The sequence below is a fragment of the Takifugu rubripes genome, unplaced genomic scaffold, assembly GCF_901000725.2.
Source record: "Takifugu rubripes unplaced genomic scaffold, fTakRub1.2, whole genome shotgun sequence".
In the NCBI taxonomy this organism is placed as follows: domain Eukaryota; kingdom Metazoa; phylum Chordata; class Actinopteri; order Tetraodontiformes; family Tetraodontidae; genus Takifugu; species Takifugu rubripes.
The window spans coordinates 703324-711600 of NW_021821632.1; the positions used below are offsets into that span (position 1 = coordinate 703324).

Sequence of the window (8277 nt, forward strand, 5' to 3'; positions counted from 1 at the left end):
GCTGCTGCTGGCAGGATGCAGATAAAAACCTCTGGTCCCTCTCTGGTCCTCCTCTGGTCCCTCTCTGGTCCCTCTATGGTCCCTCTCTGGTCCCTCTCTGGTCCTTCTCTGGTCCCTCTCTGGTCCCTCTATGGTCCCTCTCTGGTCCCTCTCTGGTCCTTCTCTGGTCCTCCTCTGGTCCCTCTCTGGTCCTCCTCTGGTCCCTCTCTGGTCCCTCTCTGGTCCTTCTCTGGTCCTCCTCTGGTCCCTCTCTGGTCCCTCTCTGGTCCCTCTCTGGTCCTCCTCTGGTCCCTCTCTGGTCCCTCTATGGTCCCTCTATGGTCCCTCTATGGTCCCTCTCTGGTCCCTCTCTGGTCCATCTCTGGTCCTCCTCTGGTCCCTCTCTGGTCCTCCTCTGGTCCCTCTCTGGTCCTCCTCTGGTCCTTCTCTGGTCCCCCTCTGGTCCCTCTCTGGTCCTCCTCTGGTCCCTCTCTGGTCCTTCTCTGATCTCTCTCTGGTCCTCCTCTGGTCCCTCTCTGGTCCTTCTCTGATCCCTCTCTGGTCCTACTCTGGTCCCTCTCTGGTCCTTCTCTGATCCTCCTCTGGTCCCTTTCTGGTCCCTCTCTGGTCCTTCTCTGGTCCCTCTCTGGTCCTTCTCTGGTCCCTCTCTGGTCCTCCTCTGGTCCCTTTCTGGTCCCTCTCTGGTCCCTCTATGGTCCCTCTCTGGTCCTTCTCTGGTCCTTCTCTGGTCCTCCTCTGGTCCCTTTCTGGTCCCTCTCTGGTCCTTCTCTGGTCCCTCTCTGGTCCTTCTCTGGTCCCTCTCTGGTCCTCCACTGGTCCCTCTCTGGTCCTTCTCTGGTCCCTCTCTGGTCCTCCTCTGGTCCCTGGGGGATGGGGGTGGGGGGTGTCACTGCACATGTGATCTACGTGGTTACATCATCACTTCTTCTTTGATGTAACACCTGCGGTAGCTTTCCTTCCTCTCATTGAGGCAGTTGCCTTTCCTTAGATTAAACTTTGCTCTAACACACAATATGTCCCTGTCTGCATAACAATACAGCTAATTGTGATGGGGCTTAATTCATTTTTAATAGCCAAAACAGCAGCACTTAATTATGAATTGATCACTGTCACCAACGTTGTTTTCTTTCTCTGTAATTCCAACCCAAAACGGCCCCACCAGCGGTTATTTACACTTCTCATTAACCTCTGTGACTGTCATTGTGCTGCGTTCCTGAGGGGGAATCTGGATTTATGGAGACGCAGAGCTGCACCACTTCCAGGGTCCCTGCACACTTCCTGTCTCCATCTGCCAGCACTGCTGGGAATCATTGATCTACTCTGGATCCCTTCTGCCCGATTTCAGTTTGATTTCTGCCTGATTTCTGCCTGGTTTCAGTCTGATTTCTGCCCGATTTCAGTCTGATTTCAGTCTGATTTCTGCTCGATTTGGGTCTGATTTCTGCCTGATTTTGGTCCAACAATGTGAAGATGGGCTGAAGCAGCATCTGAGAGTTTTTAATTGAGCATTTGGTTTGTGATTCAGTAACTGACACAGTTTTTGCAATTTAGAAATCCTTAGGTTGCTCACACACACACACAGTGTATAACTCTTTCATGGGCGATCAGAAGCAACAATATAAGTGTTAGCTCAGCTTAGTGTGTGAATCGGGATCATGCCAGAGAGATTATTTAGGAGCTGTTGCGTTAATAACGACAGCTCTTCACATTAAACAAGAATCTGGTGGATTTGAAAGGTCACTGAGATAAGCAGCACCACGCTGAGCCCAAACACGATATGATCGACGTGTCTATTCATTGAGGTGTGTGTTTGCTAACCTGGATTCCGGCGGACCGGGGCCTGGCTAATCTCCTTGACTCCCAGGCTGGTGATTTGGGACCCGGCGATGTGTTATCACAGGCTGCCCTGAAGGCACCTCTGTTACATCCACACATGCTCGTTCTTTCGCACATGTTCCCCCACTTTTCACAGATTCTCACCAGTAAAGTGATGGATAATTCTTAAAGCCAGTCTTTGGTCTTTGTATTCTCACTCTTGTTTTTACCTTTTGGCTGGGTTATCTATTTTTAAATGATGTATTTATGTGCTTTTATTGGTTTCATATTATTTTATTAGGTGCTATTCAAATGTTTGTGCAGTCCATGTAAAGTGGGTTCGGATTGGACACGTAAACACACATGAGGGGTGAAAAACAGTCCTGTAAATTAAGAATTCTTTGAAAATGGGTTCAAACTTTATCCACTTTAACAAAATGGAAATGAGAGGGTCAATCTGTGCACTGGCGTCGGGTCTTCTGGGTCCATGCTAACTGCAGCTAGCGAGCGAGGAGCCGGTCCTGCTGCAGCGTAGATGAAGCATGTCTAAGAGTATCTGCCTGGCTCTCAGGACACTTCAGTCCTCAACCATTTTCAAAAGAATGCAACCCTTTAAATGCAGACTCATCAGTCTGGGTCAGCTGCTGCCCCGTTCCTCCATCCCAGCTGCTCTTTCTACCTCCAGTCACTTGCTGCTTCCACATCAGATTGATGGCTGTTTGGCCACGATTCCTCCCTGCAGACAACTTCTGGCCAAACGACTCTGCTCAGTTCTGTGCTGATGGCGCCGTTGGACAGCTTTAAATTCAGAGGGGAAGAAGCCTGATGTGTTTTTTATCTGCTGCATTAGGTTCCAGTGGCCGTCGATACGCCTGTGGCTCCTTGTCTGGCTGTTCTGCACGCTTCTTCAACAAAGCTTCAGCTGCTTCATCACCAAACCCCCACTTGGGAGTCGTTGGCTGTTGCAGGCCTCCTCCACTCCGACATGGTCGTCGTAGCTAACGACTGCTCACCTTTGTGAACGCAGGATGGCCGAGGATGGTCACACACAATGTTGATTGCATTTTCTTTCCTATTTGTTCATCAAGCAACCAAACAAATGGGAAAATACAATTAAAAAACTAATTGTCTGACAGTTTATGACAGATTCATCTGCAGTATGTCTGGTTCAGGCTCAACCAACTACTGTTTAATGAAATTAAAAATGTGATGAGTTTAGTGGGAAACCTGAACATAAAGGGGGTGAATGGAGGGGCGATCATACACTACACAACTGTGAATACACAACCTTTAGTGTCAGCATTTGTGCCAAGACTTACGTTACACTTGTGTCCATGTGAACAACACTGAGCTGAAGGTTAACATTAATCAATAACTGTGTTCTTCCACAAAAGAAGATTAAACCTGGACAAAACTGTGAAGGCTGAATGTGAACTCTAGATTTGACATTAAAAAAAGAAAAACTGGTGCATGAATGAACAGTGTCAGTTGTCAGGTTATTTAAGAACTTGTGGGGAAGTGTGTCGACTAATGAAAGGTTTTCTTTCAATCAAAGCAGAACGTTTCCCTCTGAGCATCTTGTAATTAAACATGAGAGGCTGTTGGTCAACTCGGGCTAATATGTGGCAACACTGCCACCTGCTGGCCTCTGGGTGTAACTGCCCCACTCGTTAGTCCTGGGCGCTATGAGGCTTTGCGGCCTTTGAGCTGCCGTGTCACGTGGTGTCATAATTAATGCTCATGTAACAAGCACACCGGAGGCTTGGATCAGCATCCGGTTTCTGTTCTTCCTTCAGAAACGGTGAGCTTTATGGATAGTGGGAGGTTTTCAGAGCATGACCAGCCTTTCATGGAGCTTTCTTGATCATTTTCTTGCTCTCCATTCGGGCATTTGTGATGTTACCAGACCATTACTGAAAGTTCAACAAGAGAAAACAAGTTCTTCAGCACTTGAAGATGTTTGCAAGTCAGAACCTACTTTGAAAACCCTTTGTTATTCTGGCGGGTGACCCACAGAAGTCCACGAGTGGATGTTCAGACAGCTGCAGCTCATCACAGTCCTAACGCCACTCCTGCTGCAGCCCTTCAGCCCAACTCTCCACACACGTTCTCCTGTTGACGAGGCTGGTGGGATTCTGACCAGCTCCTGGTTCAGATGGTCCCAGATGTTGGACCGATGCCTGTGTGAAGCAGCAAATGATCGTGTCCTGGTTGGCCTTTTTCCCCAGTCTAAAATCCCCTCAGCTGCCTGCTTAGCTTGTGTTGATTGATGAACCCAGAGACCAGCCCTTCATTACGTGGGCCTGAGCCCTAACACGCCACCATGGCAGGAAATTACCCTTTAACAGGAGGAAACCTTGAGCAGGACCAGGCTCATATGGGGGGACCCTCCTGCTGGTTTTCCTGCTGTCAACCAAGTCTTCGTTGTTCCTCACCGTGGTCTGATTGTGGTCACCTAAAATCTACAGCAAGGGTGGGACCTCGTTACTGCCGCTCTCTATCACACACACACCCACACACACACACACACACAGACACGAAGATCCCATGCATGGACACTTCTTTTTAATGATTTGAAATTGCTACCTTTAAGTCAATTCCAGGGAAAAGGAGACAGATCAGCGCTGAGTGTTTGGACCAGAATCTTCGGAATGAATGTGAAGAGAAGGTTTCTGTCTGATCGGAGCGAAGCTGGCAGATGGAGGACAGAGAGACAACAGGCAGAGCTGGGGAGAGCAAAGGGAGGATGAGAGTGATGCATGAGCCTGGCTTTTTTAGGCCCTGTAATAAAAGGCTGCTCTCCCGTGCTCTCTGTCTCTGTCACATTAAAAGTAAATGAGAGTGATGGCTCTAATAGGGAGGGTTAGAGCCCAAAGTCAAGCCTGTGTGTTGGTGGCATGTTTATTGTGCTGCCTGTTGATTTACTTTTCCTAGTCTCATTATTCTCTGACAGATTTCCCTGTCAAAAGCAGCGCCAGGAGGGGCGTTGGTGTCTGGACCCTTTAGGCTGGATTAGCTGCTAACTAACCTAAACTAGACTAATCTGAGGATCAACTAAAGGTTCTGCTCCTTCCACTGGACCAACCCAACTATGCAGTAGAGCTGAAGGGGCTTTGCACCAGCACCAACGATGAACAGGTCGGGTTTATCGAGACTGGGACACGTTTGTCTTCAGCACAGCAGCAGCACTCATTTAGGCCAGTGTCCATCTGAACTGGAGCAGCAACCGGAGCAGGGTGAGGAGACTGGGAACGAAGCCACATCAGCAGCAGGACAGGTCAAAAGGTCAGGCCGCGGCAGCCATCCTGCATCTTCCAAACAGGAAAACCTCATCAAATCAAGCTTCTTCCAAATGCAGGTCCACGCGGGCTGAGGAGGACCCCAGGCCAGGAGAACATTACAGCAGTTTTAACAGCTCTGCGTTGGCGCCCCGTATTGTTGAGGATCAACATTTTTAGGGTTCTGTCGTTTTGAAAGTGGATTATTGAGTTATTGCACATGTTCCACAAGAACCCAGGAGGAGCCGTCGGTTTAGGACTCTGTCCCTCATGTGTGGAAGAGCCCTTTTCCAACAGGCTCAGGTTTTATCTCTAATCTGGCTTTGACGGCCTTCTTTTGATCTGAATGCTGTTTCAGGATAAGGCTCCCTTTTATTTCTGTTCTCGGTAGGTTTCAGTGGAACCTGGTGAAGACAGACCCCAGGTAGACCATCGCCAGTCAGGAGAAACATCTCCACGCATGCTGTCATGTTTGCTACTCCTGGCTTAAGGTATAAAATCCGAGACCACTTAAAGACCACCTGGTCTGAAGGTGGCCTTGAATCTTTTTTCTTTGAAGAGGTGACTGATTAAATTATGATAATCTCCACCAAGGTCATGTGACAGCTGCCGTCCGTCTGTCTCAGCAAAACAGCTCAACGTCATGAACATTTTCAGGAGATGTTGATGGGCCAAGGAAGAGCTCATTAAATGTGATCTTCTGGATTCTGGAGGGACTTTTACCTTGGATATTTCACAGATCAAAGCCAAGGGGCGTTGGCCATAAAGCAACCTGCTAAGTTATGTAACCTTATAGCAAGGTAAAGTGTGTAGTGATGCACTACTCTGGCACATGTGGGGGAATGAGCTGATTGTTGGATTATAAAACCATGAATAAATAAAGGTTGCACAGGGCAACGGTGCTTTTATTCTGAAAATGGAACGGTCACAGGTCATTTACTGCTCAGCAGGGACATCTGGTGGTACTTGATGACGGCCGCACCGTTAAGAGAAGCAGATGGTCTGACTGTCTGCATTCCTTGTTTTGATCTAGTTCAATATGTATCTGCCCAAAAGGTGCGAGCGTCGGTGTGGAAAAGAGCACCCCTCTTCCTCTCTACTATCACCAAGACAGTTTTTCTTCTGTGTGTACGCTGATTTTATTGTTGATCCTGAGTGGATCCAGATGGTTCCTTTTTTAATGCGATCCATCATTCAGGTCGAGGGGATGCAAATGCTTCCCGTGTGCCCTGTTCTTCGGGAACAGCAAGAACAATTTGATGTGGGAGCGCTCATGAAAAGTCTCCAGATAAACTCTTGACTTTCTAACGTCAGACAAGACTCAAACATTGTGTGTTCCTCTGAAGTGTCGTGAGCAGAAGCACCAGAGCAGCTGCGTTCCACCATCAGATACCTCCTGCAGCAGCCATACATTCATACACAACAAGGAAAGCTTCTCTTGGGCTAAGTGCCATTACTCAGGTTTTTGAAGGTGTTCTAAAAGTACAACCTGACATATCAGCATGTTTAGTGAGAGAAGCTAATCAGTCAACAGCCTTCAGAGACTCCTGTTACTATACTCATTAAAGCAAATTTATATTTGGCTTCTTTTGTGGCCTTCCTACCAGTCAGGGCTTGAACAGGTGACCTATCATTTATAGAGCTTTAGACCACTGTACCCTCAAACTAGCAGGAAAGGTGCACCAGACAGGAATCACTCTTAACCTAAAATCAGGTTCCTTTTTAGGGGACCACCCATTTTGGGGGGACCATGCCTCTTTAGGGGACCACGTCTCCCCAGAGGACCACACCTCGTTTTCAGTGGGTCGTGGGCCTTTGCCTGGGGAAGGAAATGCAAAAAAAAAAAAAATTAACTGAGTGTAATTCATACTCCTTAACAGTAGGTGGCTGTAATGCGCGTTGACATCCGCCATTTCACACCATAGAAAAAGACCTGCAAAGTTTGTTTACATATGTTGAGCATGGCGAAATGCAGATACAACGAAGAATATATGAGATATGGATTTTCTTATCTTGAAGACAAAGGAGGACAAAAACCTCAGTGTGTTTTGTGTAGCGAGGTGCTGGCACATGAAAGCATGAAGCCATCAAAACTGAAGCGGCATTTGGAAACAAAACACCACTCTCTCAAAGATAAACCTGTTGAGTACTTCAGAAGACGACTTCAAGACCTGAGGACATCACAAAAGTGTCTTACTTGTTCGAACAGGCATTGCGTGCATCTTCCAGGTGGCACATCGTATTGCAAAGTTAAAAAAGCCCCACACCATTGCAGAGGACCTCATCTTACCTGCAGCTATGGACATGGTCAGAGAAGTTTTGGATCAATCCGCAGCTGATAAACTAAAAACGATACCTCTGTCAAATGACACAATAAGTAGGCGAATTGAAGACATGTCGGCGGACATCAAACAACATTCCACAGCTCGCATCAAGGCAAGTGGTCATTTTGCTTTAGAAATGGATGAATCTACTGACATAACAAACAAAGCAGTTTTACTTGTTTACGTGAGACATGTGTGGGACGGAGACTTACAGGAACAATTTCTCTGCACAAGAGAGCTCCTTACTACTACGACTGCAGAAGACATTTTCAGCTCCGTGGACATGTATTTGAGTTCAGTGGGCCTAAGCTGGGACATGTGCGTCGGTATCACAACTGATGGTGCTGCCTCCATGATAGGAAAAAACTTGGGGGTCGTGAGGAGAATACTTGAGAAAGCTCCGAATGCAACATGGAACCACTGTTTTTTGCATCGGGAGGCCATAGCAGCAAAGGATATGGTACCCGTGCTTCATGGAACATTAAAAGATGTCATCCAAGTGGTAAACTACATTAAACGGAGTGCAAAGAACACCTGATGTTTTCAAAAACTATGCCAAGATCTTGGTAGTGACCATGTACAAGTGTTGCATCATGCCGAGGTACGTTGGCTTTCGAGGGGAAAAGGTATTGTCCCGTTTTTATGAACTATGAGCTGAAATCGCAGCCTTTCTTGCCCAGAACAATTCGTCTCATGCAGACCTGTTTAGTAACAGTGTGGGGCTCGCACACGTTGCTTATCTTGCGGGTGTGTTTGACCAGTTAAATGCATTAAATGTGTCTGTACAGGGGAGAGGGCACAACATTTTTGAACAATATGACAAAATCGAAGCTTTCAAAAAAAAGATCTCCTTATGGGCA

The 8277-nt window shown here is 47.3% G+C and overlaps 1 long non-coding RNA gene across 1 annotated transcript; it reads right to left on the reverse strand.

Annotated features, from left to right (window-relative positions):
* Positions 1-3649: 3649 nt before the first annotated feature.
* LOC115248330 (uncharacterized) lies at positions 3650-4541 on the reverse strand. Its single transcript, XR_003887235.1, has 3 exons — positions 4154-4541; positions 3830-3995; positions 3650-3728 (listed from the first exon to the last, which is right to left on the reverse strand). It is a non-coding gene; the product is annotated as an uncharacterized lncRNA (long non-coding RNA).
* Positions 4542-8277: the final 3736 nt, after the last annotated feature.